General features: G+C 41.3%; 1 protein-coding gene across 6 annotated transcripts in view; it reads right to left on the bottom strand.

The window, feature by feature from the left end:
- Positions 1-25,004, bottom strand: part of ANKRD6 (ankyrin repeat domain 6) — a 232,501-nt gene that overhangs the window by 40,808 nt on the left and 166,689 nt on the right. The window lies entirely within an intron of this gene.

Raw genomic sequence — 25,004 nt, forward strand, 5'->3', positions numbered from 1 at the left:
ATAATTACTAACACGATGGCCCAGGTCTGCAGGCACCTTCCTAATCCAAAGCCAGCAGCCTGGTAGAAAGGAAAGTCAGGAGGTATTGGAGCCTGACAGGCCTGGTTCAAATCCCAGCTCTGATTAGTCACACATGTGTGACTTTGTGCAACTCATCTGTAAAATGGGAATAGCCTCCACCACTCACTGATGGGCTTGTAATAAAAATAAATGAGCTAACATCCACCATTTAACACAAATTTGTCTTTGTCCTACCGTCCTCAACTCCCACTGCTGAGGACACCCTGCCTTTCCCTCTCTTTTTTCACAGCCCCACACCTTTGCCCTAGCAAAGATAGTCGATCCTCATTATTCAGATTCCATATTTGTGAATTTTCCTACTCAGTAAATTTATTTGCAACCCCAAAATCAATACTCCTGGTGCTTTTGTAGTCATTTGCAGAGATACACAGAGCAACAAAAAAATGCGAGTTAACCCAACACGCATGTTCCTAGTTAAAGTCAAACAAGGCTGTGCTCTGCCTTCTCAGTTCTCGTAGCGTAAACAAGCGTCTTTTTCACAGATTTAGTACCATGTTTTTGCATTTTGTGCTTTATGTCAGTGATAGCAATATTTAAAATGTCCCCAAGTGCAGTGCTGAAGTGCTGTCCAGTGTTCCTAAGAAGACTGTGATGTGCCTTAATGAGAAAACACGTGTGTGAGATAAGCTTCATGCTAAGGCATGAGTTATTGTGCTGTTGGCCGGGAGTTCAATTTTAACAAATCAGCAGTTTATTTAATGATATCCAATACCTGCTCCCAAAGTGACATATAACTAAACTTGCTTAAATTTATGTTCAGAGGCTTCAAATGTCCTAAAATGTTCCAAAGGAAATGACACTGTTTCTAGAAGGGGTTAAATGAGGGTAGTCCCTAAAAGGCTGGTGGAACAAAGAATTTCCTAGAGAATCACTGTATGCAAATTTAAGGAGGAAGCAAAAGATAAAAGATGTCTTTAAACAACAGGATCATGAATTGATCAGCTGAGGAAATGTTGTGACCAGAGATTTGCAGGAACCCAAGGCTGTATTTCCCCTAGGGGCTATAGTTCAGTATTTGCTAATTCAGTGTTGGCAACTTCATAGACCATAACTACATGGAATGAGGAGAATCAACCATTTTCACTGGCAAACGGTGAATTGCAAGAGTCAGATAATGCTCATTCTGGCAGCCAGCTGGGGTCTAGCTGGAGGGTCAGGTTCCCTCCTACCCTGCCAGTCCTGACCTGCTTGTCCACTCCCATGTTTTGAAAGGGTTCCCAGCCTTTGAGCCTCTGCTGGGAGTACCTTCTCTACCTAAAAGGACCTTCTCCAAACAATGCCTCTTCTGATTCCCTAGTGTTCCCAGCCTCGTCTTCTGCACTCCCACAGCACTTTGGCTCCCTGTCTGGACTGCCACCTTCTGCTTGGAGTGTCACCCTGGGTGCTGGCCTCTCCTTCCAACTGGGTGGTGATCAAGTTGAGGACAGGGATTGTGTCTTCAATGAACAATGAGTCAAATTGACTCGGGGTAGAGTGAGGGCCCTATCCGAGGTTCCAGCATTCCTCAAGCACAGGACAAACGGGGGCTATCAGGAATCTGAGAGCAAATTCCACAGTCCCAGGATCAACCTCAGAGAATTGGAGAGCTTGGGCTGGTTTCATCCTCTAGCAGTAGGGGGTTTTGGCCCCTCAGAGGAGGTATAGACATTCTGGGGGCCTCAGAAACTCCTAAGCAGCCGCAGTAGTGACCTAGGGGCCTCTCTGAAGAAAGTCTAAGTCCCCCTTACCTGTCTGGCTCCTTTTTCGACACCTGATAAAAGTGCAGCAGTAGCAAAGGCAGTAATCAGTGACTAAGATTTCCAACTGGAAAGCTGAAGCTCTCCACTCCTGCCCCCTGGGCTTTCCTTACACAAGACCAACTCCTTACACAGACACACACGATCCACCAGAGAGAGGAGCAAGAAAGAAACAGAAGTGGAATTACTTTTCCAGAACTTTCTGTAGTGAAATGCACTAAAAGTAGAGCACTCCAGGGGAGTGGCTGCTCCCACCCAGCACAATGGGATATTCCAGGCCTTACAGGGAAGACTGGAATGCCCCTACACGTCAAGGAAGCAAAAAAAAAAAAAAAAGGACTATTACTTAGAAGGGGTCTCAGAATGCCTTGGACTCAAGGATGCAAATACTCTCATTTCCATATTCCCTAGTGGCCACTGGAAGAAATGAGAACAGGAAAAAATACTATCTCCTATATGTGATAAAGGGAAAAAGGTTTTCAAGCATCAATTTGCTCTGGGTCCTACCCAGGGTTACCCTCAAAGACCAGTTTAGCCCAACTCAGCCTAGACCTGGTGGGCCCTGGGAGCATTGCCTGGGAGCTTACAGCAGGGTAGGTACCGCGTTGTGTACTGAAACGATGTTAATGATCTTGAATCCCCCAATACTTGCAAACATGCTTGGACCACAAAATAGAATGTAAACAAATTGAGAAAAACACCAACAAATTGTAAACATGTTGACCTCAAATAGGATGTAAAAAACGTGTTTTCGTAACAAGTGATAACCAGACATTTGTGCAAAGAAATGGTATAGACTGGCACTTCTTACAAAAACTCAGTGAAAATTCTGCCACGAGTGAGAGTCAGGTTTGAGGCAGACTGACCCCCTGCTGTGATAGGAAGAAACCTGCTGCAGTGACCTGACACCCTGCAGCCAGACCCGGGCCTCCCAATCCCACTGAGGATCCTCCATAGACACCGCGTCAGACCTGCCACACCAGTTCCCTCCTTAAAAGGAATTCACCTGCAATCCAGTGGCTCTTGGGTAGACAGAAATTTGAAGACTTTGATGATATCCTCCACCTTTAAACCGGCCCTGAGCCGGTTATTATGCTTTAGATACATTGGAAGCTGCAATTAAGCGAGCAAAGAAAATTGAGCTGAGCATGTAAACTGCAGTCATGTAAGAACCTGCTTTACTTTCGATTTCGATCTGCTTTCAGTTTGTTACAACAGCATTGACATGACACACTGGTTTAAGAATTCTACATGTCTTAGCTCACTCAGTCCTTCCAACGACCCTATGAGGTAGGTACAGCTAGTAAACCCATTTTACAGATGAAGAACCTGAGGCATGGAGAGATTCTAACTTGCAGGGAATTGAAGGAGTCTAGAATCACACCATAAGCCCCCAGCCTCTTAACCACCTCTCTAAGCACAGCCATTCCCTGCTCCCTGGGGGGTAGGGGGTGGTCTGTTAGTCTGTCTGTCTACCTACACTGAAGCTTCTTCCAGGGTTTCTGATTCTACTGCTCTGTGGTGAGGTCCAGGCATGACCACAACCTCCCCAGGAGATTCTAATGTGCAACCTGGAGTGAGAACTGCAGGATGACATGAGGAGGGGCCAGAAAACCCCCCAGAGCTGTTACCAGGCCTCAGGCTAAACCCTGCCATTCTGGGCCTGTCCAAGCAAGAGTCATTACTTTTGCTACATTCTTCAGGATGCTCTCGTCCCCACCTGTCAGGCACAAAACACTTAAAATACTACGTTGCCACAACCCAGAGCTTCCTGTATCTTAAAAGCATATACAAGCAAAATGATGACATTACTAAAAGTTCAGAAAGTCAAAGCAAACCATCTATAACTCCATCACCCAAATACAACTATTCTCATCTTTATTCAATCTCTTTCAGTGCATCTTCCCAACTGATGCTTTTGCACAGCTACATTCACAGGTTACACAAAATTAGCTTGCTTTTTGCGATAATATTATGCCACAAACCAAAGGTCCTCAAACTTTAGTGGGCATCAGAATCTCCTGGAGTGCTTGTTAAAAGACCGATGGCTGTCAGGGGCCACACTCCAATACCAAGGACTTGTGGGTCAGTGGCAGAGACAAACTGTCGCAGGACTGAACTGAAGGATTAGATATTGAAGCAGCTTTACAACTCCAGGAACACCAGGGAGATTTGGTTGTTAGAGCCGCCCCCCTCCCTGACCGCCCAGACACACGCCCCTTATACAGGGCGGGCAACACCAACTACACACGCAAGCTTGGTACACCAACTGGACCCCACAAGACTTACTCCCCCACTCACCACAGAGGCAAAGCGGGGGAGAACTGGCTTGAGGGGAACAAGTGGCTCACGGACACCACCTGCTGGTTCATCACAGAAAGTGTACTCCATGAAGCTGTAGATCTGACAAATTAGAGATAAGGATTTCAATTGGTCTACAAATCCTAAAAGAACCCTACCAAGTTAAGCAAATGCCAAGAGGCCAAAAACAACAGAAAATTCTAAAGCATATGAAAAAACCAGATGATATGGATAACCCAAGCCCAAGCACCCACATCAAAAGATCAGAAGAAATACAGTACCTAGAGCAACTAATTAAAGAACTAAAGATGAACGACGAGACCATGGCACAGGATATAAAGGACATCAAGAAGAACCTAGAAGAGCATAAAGAAGACATTGCAAGACTAAATAAAAAAATAGATGATCTTATGGAAATTAAAGAAACGGTTGACCAAATTAAAAAGATTCTGGATACTCATAGTACAAGACTAGAGGAAGCTGAACAACGAATCAGTGACCTGGAAGATGACAGAACGGAAAATGAAAGCACAAAAGAAAGAATGGGGGAAAATAATCGAAAAAATCGAAATGGACCTCAGGGATAAGATAGATAATATAAAACGTCCAAATATAAGACTCATTGGTGTTCCAGAAGAAGAAAAGGGTAAAGATCTAGGAAGAGTATTCAAAGAAATTGTTGGGGAAAACTTCCCAAATCTTCTGAACACCATAAATACACAAATCATAAATGCGCAGCGAACTCCAAATAGAATAAATCCAAATAAACCCACTCCGAGACATATACTGATCACACTGTCAAACACAGAAGAGAAGGAGGAAGTTCTGAAAGCAGCAAGAGAAAAGCAATTCACCACATACAAAGGAAACAGCATAAGACTAAGTAGTGACTACTCAGCAGCCACCATGGAGGCAAGAAGGCAGTGGCACGACATATTTAAAACTCTGAGTGAGAAAAATTTCCAACCAAGAATACTTTATCCAGCAAAGCTCTCCTTCAAATTTGAGGGAGAGCTTAAATTTTTCACAGACAAACAAATGCTGAGAGAATTTGCTAACAAGAGACCTGCCCTACTGGAGATACTAAAGGAAACCCTACAGACAGAGAAACAAAGAAAGAAGAGAGAGACATGGAGAAAGGTTCAGTACTAAACATAAAACAAGGCTCAATAAATTTAAAAAGATTGAGATTATTCAAAGCACATTCTCTGACCACAATGGAATACAATTAGAAATCAATAACCATCAGAGACTTAGAAAATTCACAAATACCTGGAGGTTAAACAACACACTCCTAAACAATCAGTGGGTTAAAGAAGAAAAAGCAAGAGAAATTGCTAAATATACAGAGATGAATGAAAATGAGAACACAACATACCAAAACCTATGGGATGCAGCAAAAGCGGTACTGAGGGGGAAATTTATAGCACTAAATGCATATATTAAAAAGGAAGAAAGAGACAAAATCAAAGAACTAATGGATCAACTGAAGAAGCTAGGAAATGAACAGCAAACCAATCCTAAACCAAGTAGAAGGAAAAAAATAACAAGGATTAAAGCTGAAATAAATGACATAGAGAACAAAAAAACAATAGAGAGGATAAATAACACCAAATGTTGGTTCTTTGAGAAGATCAACAAGATTGACAAGCCCGTAGCTAGACTGACAAAATCAAAAAGAGAGAAGACCCATATAAACAAAATAATGAATGAGAAAGGTGACATAACTGCAGATCCCGAGGAAATTAAAAAAATTATAAGAGGGTACTATGAACAACTGTATGGCAACAAACTGGATAATGTAGAGGAAATGGACAATTTCCTGGAAACATATGAACAACCTAGACTGACCAGAGAAGAAATAGAAGACCTCAACCAACCAATCACAATCAAAGAGATCCAATCAGTCATCAAAAAGATTCCCACAAATAAATGCCCAGGGCCAGATGGCTTCACAGGAGAATTCTACCAAACGTTCCAAAAAGAACTGACACCAATCTTACTTAAACTCTTTCCAAACATTGAAGAAAAGGGAACACTACCTAACTCATTTTATGAAGCTAACATCAATCTAATACCAAAACCAGGCAAAGATGCTACAAAAAAGGAAAACTACCGGCTAATCTCCCTAATGAATATAGATGCAAAAATCCTCAACAAAATACTTGCAAATCGAATCCAAAGACACATTAAAAAAATCATACACCATCACCAAGTGGGGTTCATTCCAGGCATGCAAGGATGGTTCAACATAAGAAAAGCAATCAATGTATTACAACACATTAAAAATTCGAAAGGGAAAAATCAAATGATCATCTCAACAGATGTTAAAAAAGCATTCGACAAAATCCAACATCCCTTTTTGATAAAAACACTTCAAAAGGTAGGAATTGAAGGAAACTTCCTCAATATGATAAAGAGCATATATGAAAAACTCACAGCCAGCATAGTACTCAATGGTGAGAGAATGAAAGCCTTCCCCCTAAGATCAGGAACAAGACAAGGATGCCCGCTGTCACCACTGTTATTCAACAATGTGCTGGAAGTGCTAGCCAGGGCAATCCGGCAAGACAAATAAATAAAAGGCATCCAAATTGGAAAGGAAAAAGTAAAACTGTCATTGTTTGAAGATGATATGATCTTATATCTGGAAAACCCCAAGAAATCAACGCTACAGCTACTAGAGCTAATAAAGAAATTTAGCAAAATAGCAGGATACAAGATTAATGCACATAAGTCAGTAATGTTTCTATATGCTAGAAATGAACAAACTGAAGAGACACTCAAGAAAAAGATACCATTTTCAATAGCAATTAAAAAAATTAAGTACCTAGGAATAAACTTAACCAAAGATGTAAAAGACCTATATAAAGAAAACTACATAACTCTATTAAAAGAAATAGAAGGGGACCTTAAAAGATGGAAAAATATTCCATGTTCATAGATAGGAAGGCTAAATGTCATTAAGATGTCAATTCTACCCAAACTCATCTACAGATTCAATGCAATCCCAATCAAAATTCCAACAACCTACTTTGCAGACTTAGAAAAGCTAGTTATCAAATTTATTTGGAAAGGGAAGATGCCTCGAATTGCTAAGGACACTCTAAAAAAGAAAAACCAAGTGGGAGGACTTACACTCCCTGACTTTGAAGCTTATATAAAGCTATAGTTGTCAAAACAGCATGGTACTGGCACAAAGACAGACATATATATCAATGGAATCGAATTGAGAATTCGGAGATAGATCCTCAGATCTATGGCTGACTGATCTTTGATAAGGCCCCCAAAGTCACTGAACTGGGTCATAATGGTCTTTTCAACAAACGGGTCTGGGAGAGTTGGATATCCATATCCAAAAGAATGAAAGAGGACCCCTACCTCACACCCTACACAAAAATTAACTCAAAATGGACCAAAGATCTCAATATAAAAGAAAGCACCATAAAACTCCTAGAAGATAATGCAGGAAAACATCTTCAAGACCTTGTAGTAGGTGGCCACTTCCTAGACTTTACACCCAAAGCACAAGCAACAAAAGAAAAAATAGATAAATGGGAACTCCTCAAGCTTAGAAGTTTCTGTACCTCAAAGGAATTTCTCAAAAAAGGTAAAGAGGCAGCCAACTCAATGGGAAAAAATTTTTGGAAACCATGTATCTGACAAAAGACTGATATCTTGCATATATAAAGAAATCCTACAACTCAATGACGATAGTACAGACAGGCCAATTACAAAATGGGCAAAAGATACGAAAAGACAGTTCTCTGAAGAGGAAATACAAATGGCCAAGAAACACATGAAAAAATGTTCAGCTTCACTAGCTATTAGAGAGATGCAAATTAAGACCACAATGAGATACCATCTCACACCAATTAAAATGGCTGCCATTAAACAAACAGGAAACTACAAATGCTGGAGAGGATGTGGAGAAATTGGAACTCTTGTTCATTGTTGGTGGGACTGTATAATGGTTCAGCCACTCTGGAAGTCAGTCTGGCAGTTCCTTAGAAAACTAGATATAGAGTTACCATTCAATCCAGCGATTGCACTTCTCGGTATATACCCGGAAGATCGGATAGTAGTGACACAAACAGATATCTGCACGCCAATGTTCACAGCAGGATTATTCACAATCGCCAAGAGATGGAAACAACCTGAATGTCCTTCAACAGATGAGTGGATAAATAAAATGTGGTATATACACACGATGGAATACTACATGGCAGTAAGAAGGAACAATGTTGTGAAATATATGACAACACGGATGAACCTTGAAGAGATAATGCTGAGCGAAATAAGCCAGGCACAAAAAGATAAATATTATATGCTACCACTAATGTGAACTTTGAAAAATGTAAAACAAATGGTTTATAATGTAGAATGTAGGGGAACTAGCGATAGAGAGCAATTAAGGAAGGGGGAACAATAATCCAAGAAGAACAGATAAGCTATCATGGGTAAATTTAATGTTCTGGGAATGCCCAGGAATGACTATGGTCTGTTAATTTCTGATGGGTATAGTAGGACCAAGTTCACAGAAATGTTGCTATATCAGGTTACTTTCTTGGGGTAGAGTAAGAACACATTGGAAGTAAAGTAGTTATCTTAGGTTAGTTGTCTTTTTCTTACCCCCTTGTTATGGTCTCTTTGAAATGTTCTTTTATTGTACTTTTTTTTTTAATTTTTTTTATTTTTCATACAGTTGATTGAGAAGAAAAAGAAAGTTTAAAAAAAAAAAAAAAAAACAAGGAAAAAAATATGCAGAGCCCCCTTGAGGAGCTGGTGGAGAATGCAGGGTATTGGCCTGCCCTACCTCGATGGTTGCTAACATGCCTACAGACATAGGGGACTGGTGGTTTGATGGATTGAGCCCTCTACCACGGGATTTGCCCTTGGGAAGACTGTGCTGTAAAGGAGAGGCTAGGCCTCCCTATAATTGTTCCTAGGAGCCTCCTCCCGAATGCCTCTTTGTTGCTCAGATGTGGCCCTCTCTCTCTAGCTAAGCCAACTTGAAAGGTGAAATCACTGCCCTCCCCCCTACGTGGGATCAGACACCCAGGGGAGTGAATCTCCCTGGCAATGTGGAATATGACTCCCGGGGAGGAATGTAGATCCGGCATCATGGGATGGAGAACATCTTCTTGACCAAAAGGGGGATGTGAAAGGAAATGAAATAAGCTTCAGTGGCAGAGAGATTCCAAAAGGAGCCGAGAGGTCACTCTGGTGGGCACTCTTACGCACAATTTAGACAGCCCTTTTTAGGTTCTAAAGAATTGGGGTAGCTGGTGGTGGATACCTGAAACTATCAAACTACAACCCAGAACCCATGAATCTTGAAGACAATTGTATAAAAATGTGGCTTACAAGGGGGGGACAGTGGGACTGGGGGGGGCCATAACTCCCATTTGTCTAGTTTGTGGATGGATGAGTGGAAAGGTGGGGGAAGGAAACAAACAAACAAACAAACAGACAAGGGCGCCCAGTGTTCTTTTTTACTTTAGTTGCTCTTTTTCACTTTAATTATTATTCTGGTTATTTTTGTGTGTGTGGTAACGAGGGTGTCGGGGATTGATTTTGGTGATGAATGTACAACTATGTAATGGTACTGTGAACAACTGAATGTATGATTTGTTTTGAATGACTGCGTGGTATGTGAATATATCTCAATAAAATGAAAAAAAAAAAAAAAAAAAAAAAAAAGACCGATGGCTGGGTCTCCTTCCAGAGCTTCTAGTTCAGTTAGTCTTTTGGGGCCTGAGACTTTGCATTTTTAACAAGTGCCTGGGAGTGGCAAATAACTGCTAGTTGGTATCACAGGTCACAGTTGAGAACTACTGCTTTAAATCACCGGTTTTTAACTGTTGCACATTACAGTCACCTGGCAAACTAATAAAATTCCACCCCTAAATTTTACCCCTGAAGGATTCCAAATTCCATCAGTCTAGGGTGGGGTCTGATGTGGGTGTTTTTAAAGTTCCTGCAATTGTAATGTGCAGCCTGAAGTAATGAGCTCCTTCCTGCCCGGGACCCTTTAAAGATGCCAGTTCCTCCAACCTGCACTAGTATCAGAATGGGCCAGCTGAGGCCGAGACAGGAGGGGCAAGACGCCCGTGGCGAGCATACAGTCCCCTTTGATCCAACTAGGGAGAGCCAGAGCTCCTTTCACTTCCAGATAACTGAATAGCAAAGGGGTCTTGAGATGTTGCCAAGCAACACCTACAAAAAAATGGGCCACTGACAACAACTGGGGGCTCTGGTGTGAGAGGCTGTTTTGTTCTGGCAGGTTGAGACCTGTGGCAGCCACTCCCCCTCCAGCAGGCAACTCATAAATATAACAACAGGTGATCACAAAGGGCGCGCAAAACAAAATATTCTGTGCTGCTCATTTTGAAGAGGCCAACTCCCAGTCGTCAGGGCCAGGGAGAGGGGCTCTGTCTGGGGAAAATTCCAGGCAGTGGATTCCTGTTAAGATAAAGATCTCCCACCAATGAGGACAACAAGTTGCTCAGCCAAAGGTAACCAGCTTAAAATAAACCCCAAAAGGAAGTGGAGGTGTTTTTGTTCCCAGCCTGTGTTTGGACACGGTGCTTACCCCTCCCCACTGGACGCGTTCTAGGCACACCAAGGTGTTCATGTTGGGGAGACCCGCACAGGGAGGGGGGCGGGGATCATGTGAGGACTGCAGCTGCAGAAACAAGCCGGGGACTCCTTCCCTGCCACACACTCCACCGGGACTGGGGCCCTGGGTGCAAACCTGCCCACCCAGGACTCAGGATACACGCAGGGTCACAGCTCCTCTCTCCTGCTTAAGTAGCTCAGGTCCTACTACAGGGTAGGCCTTTCAGATCCTATGATGGGGATGCCAACCCCAAAAAGGAGAACACCTCAGGGTTGCTGCCTGGGAAGGGTGTGGGAAGGGGGCTGGTACCTGGCCGTTCGTGGAACGCCACCTTTGTCCAATGACGTTCTTATGACCAGAGTCACACAGAGACGTGGGGCAGCAGCCAAAGGAATAAAAAGGGATAGAAACTCAGGGGGAGGGGAAGGGACAGGGACACGAGGAATAAGAGAATTGAGATTAATTCGCTTGAAGAAGTAAAACAATTTAACCGTCTTAACTGAAGGCTGCTATAAGGAGGGAGGGCAGTTGTGTAGATGTGACCCATAGAAATTGAATTGCATTTCTCTATACTGCAATGTGAAGAATTTAGGTCAGGTGACTGTGTACTGGTTTGACTGCATTATGTATCCCAGAAAAGATGATGTTCGTTTAATCCAAATGCTTACATCAATTGATATAATCATATAATTTTTCTTGTTTAAGCTGTTCATATGGTAGAATGCATTGATTGATTTTTGAATGTTGAGCCAGCCTTGCATACTTGGAATACATTCTACTTGCTCATGGTATATAATTATTTTTATACATTGCTGGATTTGATGAAACCATAGGCTAAAAACAGACCAGGCACAGCTGCTCCCTACTTACCCATCTACCCTAGATCCTTGCTTCAGAACAGCCCAAACATGGAAGAGCAACTCGCTCATTGGAAACAAACTGACAGGACTACCGACAGAGTTTTCCGTTTCCAAACAAATTTCATTATTTTCTGAAACCAAAGTCATTACAGCTTAAGAGAAAGGAGGAAACTAATAAGAGGGAACCAGGACCAGAGAATTCACAAACAGACTACTCCTCTGTCATCTGGGCAGAGACCCAAGCAGATGACTCGGCATCTTCTAAAGCTCTTTTCCTCTGTTGCTTCTTTGTTTTATAGAACCTCCAGAATGTGGATTAGGGGAATGATGCTTCAGAAGTCTTCAACGTGACAATTATTGATCTGTGAACCAGTAATCCTCCAACGGATTTTGTTCAGGAAAGATACAGGTGTTTAGAGAGGATTTTTTTAAATGCTCATATTGGGCTGTGCCACAACATTGGGTTTACAGACACATTAATCTGGATTATAAAATACTCAGCTATGCAGTTAGAGGCTTTAATTTTAAGTGCAGATTGCTGGGTCCAGCCCATAGGTACAGAACCTGGGGGTGGGGATGGTGTAGAGCTTGCTGACTGAGCACCCAGTGCTGGCCTCTGGGCCAATGCACCTGCCAGGCCGGCCCAGGCTGGGGAGAGCCTTCCCCAACCCTGGCCACCACTGTCAACAAGGCAGGCCTACTAAAAAGGGGAAGAAGGACCACAGAAAAATCCCTGCAGAGCAAAGCCTCACTCCCAGGAATTTCCAATGTACAGTGAGGGGACAGCGGAGACCAGCTAAGAGACTTGTCAACATGAGACCTCGATTTTAATAGCAGCCTCAACAGCCTCTCTTAAGATGCCTGAGTCAGTTTGAGGGTCTGTCCCTAAAGTTCTGAGGCCTGTGCTCCTCACCGATAGCATGTTTCCCCACTACTGGTTTAGGCAGGGACTCATAGCTAACAGACCCACCAATTTTTACATTGTCCTTCTCAGTGCAAGGGCCTGGTGTCCCCTTCCTCCAAGGAGCATTACCTGGGGACACCTACCTACCTTTGCTCAGAACTTGAGTCACTGTGATTGCTGCCTAATTAACAACTTCATTTGTACTCCCATAATTGAGGCCTTTATTTCCTGCCTGTAAACTTTTTTCCAGTTTGTATTATGGCATTTAGAATATCAATATTTTGTGATGTCCTACAAAGAGCACCATGGCTTCAAGGTGACTTTCTACTGAGTTGGCTGACTGCTCATCAGAGGGTTATGCTATCCCACACCCAAGGCTCTGAGACCAAGGTCAGGGAGGCCAAGAGTATGGGTGCACTTAGAGTTATCCAGGGGAGACTACCAAAGATGGTGGATTAGGAGAAACAGAGTAAAATACTTCTCTGTGAAAAACACTAGAAAAAAGAGAGAAAGTGCTCCAGAATACAAGTTCCAGCACTGTACCTGCTGGACAAAGTCCACTAAATCCACAGTGAATGTGCACTTGGTGAAACCGAAAATCTGCATTCAGAAACGAGTTAGTGAGGCTGCTGGGGAAACAGCAGCCACACAGTGGTCGGGAGAAAACATGGGTCGGCGTTTGGAGACCGATTAGTTAAAAACCCCAAAAGTGGCTTCAGATCTGGGAGCAAGGGCCATGCAAGCCGAGTGCAGTGGGGAGTGCCTTCCACACTCCGGGCACCCGCCTCAGTATCTGGCATGGACAATCGACTCTTGCACACCCGCAGCTAATTGTCTCGGAGCTAGGAAAGCAGAGGTCCATGGAAGGGGGAGATTACCATGCCCCATACAGCCATCTTCTCAGCAGGCTGGGAACGCCCGTGCGGTGCAATGGCTGAGACCTTCCCTTGGGGATTCTGCTTGCCTGTGACGTTGCACAGTCTTCCTTCACAGAGGCCTGCAGAGGGCACAGCTTGGAGGTGGGATCCCACAAGTAAGTCCTAAGGGCCTACACTGATCCCAGGGACTTGTGGGCCCGCAGCAGAGAGAAAATGCGGGGAGTCTGAGCAAAAGGGTTGGACTCATGCAACAGCTTTAAGTCTCCAGGAAGAGCTGGGAGATTTGAGTCTTAAAGCCTTCCCTCCCTAACTGCAGAGGGCACATGCCCCACCTTCAGGGCTGGCTGCACCAACTACACACAGAAATTTGGTGCACTGATTGGACCCCACCTGCCACATAGACGAAGTTGGGGAGAACTGGCTTGAGGGTAATAAATGACTCAGGGACACCATCTGCTGGGAAGTCAGGGAAAGTGCACTCCACCGAGCTGTAGCTCTGACAAACTATAGACAGTTGTTCAAATAAGCCTGCATATCCTAAAAGAACCCTATCAAGACAAGCAAATGCCAAGAGGCCAAAAACTACAGAAAATTTTAAAGCATATGAAGAAACCAGAAGATATGGAGAACCCAAACCCAAACACCAAAATCAAAAAATCAAAGGAGACACAGTACTTGGAGCCATTAATCAAAGAAGTAATCACAAACAACAACATCATGGCACAGGATATAAAGGACATAAAGAAGACCCTAGAAGAGCATAAAGAAGAATTTGCAAGAGTAAATAAAAAAAAAAAAAAATAGATGATCTTATGGAAATGAAAGAAACTACTGATCAAATTAAAAAGATTCTGGATACAAACAGTACTAGATCAGAGGAAGCTGAGGAAAGAATAAGTGAACCAGAAGAGTGCAGGCTTGAAAGTGAAAGTATAAAAGAAAGAAAGGAGAAAAATATAGAAAAATTCACAATGGATCTCAGGGATATGATGGACAACATAAAGTGCACAAATATAAGAATCATTCATGTTCCAGAAGGGGAAGAGAAGGGTAAAGGTCTAGGAAGAGTATTCAAAGAAATTGTTGGGGAAAGCCTCCCAACCCTTCTAGACAACATAAATATGCAAATCATAGACGCCTAGTGAACTCCAAACAGAATAAATCCAAATAAACCCACTCAGAGACATATTCTGATCAGACTGTCAAATGTAGAAGAGGAGCAAGTTCTGAAAGCAGCAAGAGAGAAGCAGTTCATCACATACAAGAGACCTGCCCTACTTGAGATACTAAAGGGAGCCCTATTGTGCCAGTTTGAGTGTATTGTGTCCCCCAAATGCCATTATCTTTATAGTCTTGTGTGGGGCAGAAGTTTTGGTGTTGGTTAGATTTGCTTGGAGTGTGCCCCACCCAGCTGTGGGAGATAATTCTGATGAGATGTTCCCATGGAGGCTTGGCCCCACCCATTCGGGGTGGGCCTTGATCGGTGGAGCTATATAAATGAGCTGACTCAAAGAGGAAAGAGAGTGCAGCTGGGAGTGATGTTTTGAAGAGGAGCAAGCTTGCTAGAGAGGAACGTCCTGGGAGAAAGCCGTTTTGAGGCCGGAGCTTTGGAGCAGATGCCAGCTGCCTTCCTAGCTAACAGAGGTTTTCCGGACACCACTGGCCGTCCTCCGGTGAAGGTACCCGATTGCTGAGGTGTTACCTTGGATGCTTTGTGGCCTTAAGACTAATTGTTTAGTGAAATAAACCCCCGTTTTATAAAAGCCTATCCATCTCTGGTGTTTTGCATTCTCCAGCATTAGCAAACTAAGACACCTATCAGGAGAGAAACAAAGAAAGGAGACAGAGGCATGGAGAAGGGTTCAGAACTAAAGAGATTTAGTAAGGGTACACTGAAGGAAATAGAGAGGGGGAAAATATATCTGACAAACAAAAATCAAAGGATAGATGGCTGATTTAAGAAATGCCTTCACAGTAATAACACTGAATGTAAATGGATTAAACTCCCCAAGTAAAGATACAGATTGGCAGAATGGATTAAAAAAATATGAACCAACAATATATTGCATACAAGAGACTCATCTCAGACACAGAGACACAAAGCAACTGAAAGTAAAAGGAAGGAAAAAAAAAATATTCCATGCAAGCTACAGCCAAAAGAAAGCAGGAGTAGCAATATTAATCTCAGATAAAATAGATTTTAAATGCAAGGATGTTCTAAGAAACAAAGAAGACCACTATATACTAACAAAAGGAACAATTCAACAAGAAGAAATAACAATCATAAATGTCTATGCACCCAATCAAATTGCCACAAAATACATGAGACAAACACTGGCAAAACCGAAGGAAGCAATAAATGTATCTAGAATAATTGAGGGAGACTTCAATACATCACTCTATCCTATAGATAGATCAACCAGACAGAAGACCAATAAGGAAACTGAAAACCTAAACAATCTGATAAATGAATTTGAATTAACAGACATATATAGAACATTACATCCCAAATCACCAGGATAGACATTCTTCTCCAGTGCTCACAGAACTTTCTCCACAATAGATCATATGCTGGGCCTTAAAACAAGCCTCAATAAACTTAAAAAGATTGAAATTATTCAAATCACATTCTCTGATCACAATGGAATACAATTAGAAGTCAATAACTATTAGAGACTTAGAAAAGTCACAAATATCTGGAGGTTAAACAACACACTTCTAAACAATCAGTCTGCTAAAGAAGAAATGGCAAGTCTCGGGCAAGATGGTGGCATAGAGAGGAGTGGAAGCTAAGCAGTCCCCCTGGAACAACTACAAAAAACCAGAAACAACTAGTAAATAATCCAGAATAACTGCGGGGAGACAAACGAGACCATCCACTCATCATACACCAACCTGAATTGGGAGGAATGCCCGAGAACACAGCATAAAATCTGTAAGTAAAACTTGCGGAACCAAGTTGTGAGACCCCTCCCCCATAGCCCGAGCTGCAAAGCCTCGTGGTGCCAGAGAGAAGCTCTCTCCCAGCAAGCGAATATAGCTCAGCTGAGCTCCAACTGCGGTTTTATGTAGCAAGTGTGAACTGCTCACTACAGGTATACATCCCTAAAAAACAGACAGAGGCTTTGGGTGACGACTGACCTGGGAGAGCCAGAGGGTCGCCTTGGACTAGGTCTGAAGGGGACTATCTGTTTCTTTTTCGGCTCAGTGGAGAAAGCCCCAGACATTTTCAGTTTCCAGGGCTGTGACTCTGGGAAGGGTGGAGACAGCACAAGCAGAGAGCAAGACCATTAAAATGCTAATGACCTCCACCTGAGGGGTCTGTCTTCTCTAGGAGGAACGGGGTGGGGCCCTTTCCATTCAGAACCAGACCCCAAAGCCTGGGGGAACACGGCCACACCTCCTCATACCAGTCAAGAATTATAGGCTAACAGGCATCACCTACTGGGCAGAAAAGCACAGTGACCCGAGGCATCAAAGGGTGGAGCAATTTTCTAAGAATACCCTCAGGGAAACCAGATACTGAATATTTTTCCCTCTGGGACCTGAGCCTGTTCTGGTCTGGGAAAACCTGACTTGGATAACCAAGGAAACCATGCCTAGACAACAGAAAATTACAACCTACACTAAGAAAAACAAAGTTATGGCCCAGTCAAAGGAACAAACGTACACTTCAACTGAGATACAGGAATTTAAACAACTAATGCTAAATCAAATCAAAAAGTTTAGAGAAGATATTGCAAAAGAGATAGAGGCTGTAAAGGAAGCACTGGGCATGTACTCACCAGAAATCAAAAGTTCAAAAAAACAACTAGTAGAATCTATGAAAATGAAAGGCACAACAGAAGAGATGAAAGACACAATGGAAACATACAACAGCAGATCTCAAGAGGCAGAAGAAAACACTCAGGAACTGGAGAACAAAACACCTGAAAGCCTACACGCAAAGGAGCAGATGGAGAAAAGAATGAAAAAATATGAGCAACGTCTCCGGGAACTCAAGGATGAAACAAAGTACAATAATGTATGTATCATTGGTGTCCCAGAAGGAGAAGAGAAGGGAAAGGGAAAGGGGCAGAAGCAATAATAGAGGAAATAATTAATGAAAATTTCCCATCTCTTATGAAACACATAAAATTACAGATCCAAGAAGCGCAGCGTACTCCAAACAGAAGAGATATGAATAGGCCTGCGTCAAGACACTTAATAATCAGATTATCAAATGTCAAAGACAAAGAGAGAATCCTGAAAGCAGCAAGAGAAAAGCAATCCATTACATACAAAGGAAGCTTAATAAGACTATGTGCGGATCTCTCAGCAGAAACCATGGAGGCAAGAAGGAAGTGGTGTGATATATTTAAGATACTGAAAGAGAAAAACCGCCAACCAAGAATCCTATATCCAGCAAAGCTGTCCTTCAAATATGAGGGAGAGCTCAAAATATTTTCTGACAAACAGACAATGAGAGACTTTGTGAACAAGATACCTGTCCTACAGGAAATACTAAAGGGAGCACTACAGGGTGATAGAAGACAGGAGTGTGTGGTTTGGAACACAATTTTGGGAGATGGTAGCACAACAATGTAAGTACATTGAACAAAGGTAACTATGAATACGGTTGAGAGAGGAAGGTGGGGAGCATGTGAGACACCACAAGAAAGGAGGAAAGATAACAACTGGAACTGTGTAACTTGGTGAAATCTAGAGTATTCAACAATTGTGATAAAATGTACAAATACGTTCTTTTACGAGGGAGAACAAGCAAATGTCAACCTTGCAAGGTGTTAAAAATGGGGAGGCATTGGGGGAGGGATGCAATCAGCATAAACTAGAGACTGTAACTAATAGAATCATTGTATTATGCTTCCTTTAATGTAACAAAGGTGATATACCAAGGTGAATGCAGATAAGAGGGGGGGATAGGAGAGGCATGTTAGACACTTGACATTGGTGGTATTGTCTGATTCTTTATTCTATTTTAATTTAAGGTTATTTTTCCTTTTGCTGCTTCCTAGCTGTCATTTTTTTTTTTCCTCTTTCTTTTGCCTCTCTACCTTCTTTGACTCTCCCTCCTGCCTTATGGAAGAAATGTACATGCTCTTATATAGATAGTGGTGAAGGTGGTGAACACATAAATGTATGACCATGCAGAAAACCATCGATTATTTACCTGGGATGGAATGTATGGTGAGTGAACAAAGCCATATTAAAAAAAAATGGGTTGATGACAAAACCTCGAGGGCAATATACTGAGTGAAATAAGCCAGACACATTAGGACAATTATTGCAGGGCCTCACTGATAGGAACTAATTACAATATGTAAACTCATAGACATGAAATATAAGGTACCAAGATATAGGACAAGGCTTAAGAATGGGGAGTGGTTGCTTAGTATGAGCAGAATGTTCAATTAGGATGAACTTAAATCTTTGGAAATGAACAGGGGTGTTGGTAGCAAGATGTGAGAATAACTAACAGCGTTGAATGGTGTGTGAATGAGGTCGAAAGGGGAAGCTCGGAGTCAAATATGTCACCAGAAGGACAGTTGGAGGTCAAAAGATGGGAATGTATAAAACTGAATCCTATGGTGGGCAATGTCCATGATCAACTGTACAAATACTAGAAATCGCTTCCATGAACCAGAACAAATGTATGACAATACAATTAGAAGTTAATAATAGAGGGGCATATAGGGAAGAACTATATACCTATTACGAACTATATACTACAGTTAGTAGTATTTCAACATTTTTTCATAAACAGTAACAAATATACTATATCAATACTACGAGTCAACAATTGAGGGGGGTTGGTTAGGGATAGGGGAGGATTAGAGTTTCCTTTTCTTTTTTTCTCTTTTCATCTTTCACTTTATTTCTTGTCTGGAGTAATGAAAAGTTTCTAAAAATTGAACAAAAATTAAGTGTGATGGATGCACAGCTGTATGAGGGTACCCAGGGGCAAGTGATTGTACACTTTGGATCTTTGGATAATTGTATGGTATCTGAACAATCTCAATAAAAATTAAAAAAAAATTAAAAAAAAAAGAAGAAATAGCAAGAGAAATTGCTAAATATATAGAGTTGAATGAAAACGACTACACAACATATCAAAACTTACGGGATGCAGCAAAGGCAGTATAGAGGGTGAAATTTATAGCTCTAAATGCATACATTAAAAAGGAAGAAAGAATTAAAATCAAAGAACTAATGGAATAACTGAAGAAGCTAGGAAATGAACAGCAAACTAATCCTAAACCAAGTGGAAGAAAAGAAATAACAAACATTAAAGCAGAAATAAATGACATAGAGAACAAAAAAACAATAGAGAGAACAAATAATACAAAACCTGGTTCTTTGAGAAGATCAACAAGATTTACAAGCCCCTAGCTAGACTGACAAAATCAAAAAGAGAGAAGATTCAAATGAACAAAATAATAAATGCGAGTGAGGACATTACTGCGGATCCTGAAGAAATTACAAAAATGATAAGAAGATACTATGAACATCTGTAGGCCAACAAACTGGATAATGTAGAGGAAATGGACAATTTCCTGCAAACACAAGAACAAAACAGAATGACCAAAGAAGAAATATAAGATCTCAACCAAACAATCACAAAGAAATCCAATCAGTCATCAGAAAGATTCCCACAAATAAATGCCCAGGTCCAGAGGGCTTCACAGGGGAATTCTAACAAACTTTCCAAAAAGAACTGACAACAATCTTACTTAAACTCTTTCAAAACATTGAAGAAAATGGAACACTACTAACTCATTTTATGAAGCTAACATCACTCTAAAACCAAAACCAGGTAAAGAGGCTACAAGAAAGAAACACTACAGGCCAATCTCCCTAATGAATATAGATGCAAAAATTCTCAACAAAATACTTGCAAATCAAATCCAAAGACACATTAAAAAAAATACTCACCACAACCAAGTGGGGTTCATTCCAGGCTTGCAAGGATGGTTCAACATAAGAAAGTCAATCAATGTAATACAACACATTAAGAAATCAAAAGGGAAAAATCAAATGATCATCTCAATAGTTGATGAAAAAGCATTCAACAAAATCCAACATTGCTTTTTGATAAAAACACTTCAAAAGGTAGTGTGATGGTTAGGTTCATGTGTCAACTTGGCCAGGTGATAGTACCCAGCTGTCTGTTCAAGCAAACACTGGCCTAACCATTGCTGCAAGGACGTTTGTGGCTGGTTAATCAACCAACAGGCTGGTTTATTAAATCATCAGTCAATTGACTGCAGCTGTGACTGATGACTCACCAAGAGGCGTGTCTGCCACAATGAGAGAATGCAATTGGCTGGATTTAATCCAAGTAATCAGTTGAAGACGTATAAGCAAGACAGATAGAGGACCTTCACTTCTTCTTCTGCTGCCCAGCGAAGCGTTTCCTGAGAAGTTCGTCGAAGATCCCAGTTCATTTCCTGAGTTCGTCGAAGTTGCCAGTTCGTTTCCTGAGGAGTTCATCGGACATCTTCCTTGGAGTTGACAGTTTGCTGACTGCTCTACAGAATTTGGACTCATGCATACCCACAGCTGCGTGAGTCACTTTTATAAATTTTATAGTCATAGACACCTCTCACTGATTATGTTTCCCTAGAGAACCCTAACTAATACAGGTAGGAATTGAAGGAAACTTCCTCAATATGATAAACGGTATATACGAAAAACCCACAGCCAGCATAGTACTCAGTGGTGAGAGACTGAAAGCCTTCCCTCTAAGATCAGGAACAAGACAGAATGCCCGCTGTCACCACTGTTATTCAACATTGTGCTACAAGTGCTAGCCAGAGCAATCCAGCAAGAAAAAGAAACAAAAGGCATCCAAATTGGAAAGGAAGAAGTAAAATTGTCATTATTTGCAGGTGATATGATCTTATATCTGGAAAACCCTGAGAAATCGATGACACAGCTACTTGAGCTAATAAACAAATTAAGCAAAGTAGCAGGATACAAGATTACTGCACATAAGTCAGTAATGTTCCTATACACTAGTGTCACAGCCCGAGGGGGCTTTACCAGTCAAAAAACCAAAGAAAATGCCCAGCATCTGTTGAAACATGAACTTTATTTAGGGCTTACTCACAGGGAGGCAGAATTTAAATGGTTTTTCTCTTGCTGGGCAGGTACCACTTTCGCAGGGAAAATCAGCCACTCTATTCAGAGAACAGCAAGCCCTTTTATAAGAGTTTTAGACAAAGACATTCCTAAGGGTGGGGGGAACACAGATGCAGGAACAAGTCACTCTGACCTGGGGGGTGGTGCAAGAAGGACTAGAATAACACTTGAACAATTACATTTTGCTATTTTTGTGTGATTAAGAGTCTCTCACTTCCTGCCTGCTTCCCATAAAGTTACATCTGAAGGTCAGTTTACCCTTTTTCTCCTTACTGACTTAACAAGGACAATAGGTTAAACATTTAGCTGCCTTGGTCACGCAGACTGCTGTGCACTAAAGATCTGCAAGCCTGTTTTGCTCAGGCCATGGCTTGCCACAACTAGAAATGCCCTAACTGAAGAAACACTCAAGAAAAAGATACCATTCTCAATAGCAAAAAATCAAGTACCTAGGAATAAATTTAACCAAGGATATAAAAGAACTGTACATAGAAAACTACATAACTTTACAAAAAGAAATAGAAGGGGACCTAAAAAAGATGGAAAAATATTCTTTGTTCATGGACAGGAAGGCCAGATGTCATTAAGATGTCAATTCTACCCAAACTCATCTATAGATTCAATGCAATTCCTATCAAAATTCCAACAACATACTTCGCAGACTTGGAAAAGCTAGTTATCAAATTTATTTGGAAGGGAAAGATGCCTCGAATTGCGAAAAAGTTCTAGAAAAGAAAAACAAAGTGGGAGGACTTACACTCCCTGACTTTGAAGCTTATTACCAAGCCACAGTTGTCCAAACAGCATGGTACTGGCAACCTGGAGGCTCTGGAGACGGAGAAGTCATGCTCGTATCACAAAGGCACTAGCTAGCATACAGAGCCAAGACACTGAAACACTTGAGAAGGCCGCTGAAGACTGAGCTCTCCAGGGGTTGTAAAAGTTACCCTAATGGCTATTAGAACATACCTCCCAAGCTGGGAAGGCTTGAAAGCTGACTGGCTGTGGGGAGATTTAGCAAATGGAGAATTTCTTTGTCAAAATTGGACACCACTTGCCTACCTAATGTTAAATCATTCAAGCACTTCCCAGTGACAAAGCCAGCATGTTTGCCTGTCCTCACGCTAGGACAGACAGGAAGTTACTCTCTGTTCTCAGCAAGGAAGCCTGCAGTTTGGTTTGGTCAAGTTGACCTCCTCTGGCTTCACTGAAGTCTTCCCCACCCCCCTCCAAGACTGCCTACAGAGAAGGAACAATCTTTCCTCCTGAAGTCAACATTACAGCAGAAGGAAGTGGGAAGCGAAGGACCACCCGCAGTAAACAGGGGGACTAGGCTAGAAATAGAAATACTTTGGAGTGTGTGCGGCTCCATACCATCCTTGCCCACATTGCTGGGCAGGTTGCCATGGTTACTCCCCTTCCTGCATCCTTCTCCTACCCTAGAAGGAAGCCTGCCACTCCAGGGCAGGGAGAATCTGAACAAATTGTTTCCTGGTCTAAAAATGGAAGTTAACGTTTTTATTAAGTAAGCTAAATCTCCTCTTACCTTTCTCACCCATTTCCCCCTCTTCTAAGCTTATTTTAAGCCTCATACTTAATTTTCTAACCCTTCCCTGTAAAAATCTGTTTTTCTTAAGTCATCTCATAGCAAAATCATTAAGGCTTATGAAATTTCAGCAACATAAAAGCTATGGCTATTTATTAGACAACTGTCCCAATTACTTCTTTTTTTTTTTTTTTTTTTTTAAGCAGAGGGGTATATGGTTTATTTTATTGTTGACAATTGGCAGCTTATTATCCTGAAGACAATCGCATAGAAACACATTGACTTTACAGACTTTTTAGGTTGGCAAAAGAACATCACCAGATCAAGCAAGTACCCTGTAATAGACAATAGTAAAAAGTAAAGTAATAATTCTGAAGGAGAAAATAATAAGATCTCCTTGTGATGGTTAGGTTCATGTGTCAACTTGGCCAGGTGACCCAGCTGTCTGGTCAAGCAAACACTGGCCTAACAATTGCTGTGAGGATGTTTGAGGCTGGTTAATAAACCAACAGGCTGGTTTATTGGATCATCAGTCAATTGACTGCAGCTGTGACTGATGACTCACCAAAGGGTGTGCCTTCCACAATGAGAGAATGCAATTGGCTGGATTTGATCCAATTAATCAGTTGAAGACTTATAAGCAAGACAGATAGAGGACCTTCACTTCTTCTTTGGCTGCCCAGTGAAGCATTTCCTGAGGAGTTCGTTGAAGTTGCCAGTTCGTTTCCTGAGGAGTTCATCGAACGCTTTCGTCGAAGATCCCAGTTCATTTCCTGAGGAGTTCATCGGACATCTTCCTTGGAGTTGACAGTTTGTTGACAGCTCTACAGAATTTGGACTCGTGCATACCCACAGTTGCGTGAGTCACTTTTACAATTTGACAATCAGAGACACCTCTCGTTGATTCTGTTTCCCTAGAGAACCCTAGCTAATACACTCCTTGTGATAGAAAACTTTCAAGAACAAAAACAAAAAGCATTCCTATAAAATTAACAGAGTGAAAGCAAGCTTCTACTTTATTTTATTTAAAAAAAAATCACCAATTCATGTAAAATAATTCAGCTCATGAAAGGAGTAGAAACAAGTCAAATATTAATTTTAAAAATACCTGACACACTATAAGGTGTGTATGCAGTCTATTAAGCAGTTTAACTTTTAGACTAACTCATTATTAAACACCCAGTTTTTCTGAGGAAGCTGTTGCAAACTCAAGCTGATTATATACAGTCACTAATGATCCTCTTTAACGACATCAAGATGTAGCAATCTTAGTAGTACTGTCTCAAATCTTATTTCATTACCAGAAACTGTGTATTCAAGATCTAGCTTTAAGTCCATTTTTATTTCTAAAACAAACAACTTTATTATTATTTGATTACAGTCAATGTAGAAAAATGTGAAGATACAGAAGAATGTAAAGAAAATAAAAATTATCCAGTATGCCTCCCTCAAATCCAATAACAAAAGATTATATATATATAAATTTCTTTCTAATCCTTTTGTATGGATACACAGAAATGTAAAGCAAACTTGGTACCATAAAATGTTTACATATTCCTTTTCTACTTCAGATTACAAAGGAACCATATCTTTAGGACATTAAATATTTTCTGAAAATGTGATCTTCAGCTGGCTGCTTTAAAATCTATTATAGCTAGATCATTATTTACTCCAATTGTTGGATATTCAGATTGTTTTGAATTTCTGCTATTATAACTAACACTATATTGAACATCCTTCTTTCCATATAATTCTCTGTATGTATCTCTGATAACCTTTTAAAGATAAATTCCTAGGAGTAACCAGTTCAAAGAGTATAAATATTTGTAAGCCTCTTGATATGTTTTACCAAATTTCCCTGCAGAAAAGTCTGTACCAATTTACGGTCACACCAATAGTGAGAGTCTAATTTCTTCTTCATATTCCTTGGCAAT

The sequence above is a fragment of the Choloepus didactylus genome, chromosome 7 (assembly GCF_015220235.1).
Source record: "Choloepus didactylus isolate mChoDid1 chromosome 7, mChoDid1.pri, whole genome shotgun sequence".
Lineage (NCBI taxonomy): Eukaryota > Metazoa > Chordata > Mammalia > Pilosa > Megalonychidae > Choloepus > Choloepus didactylus.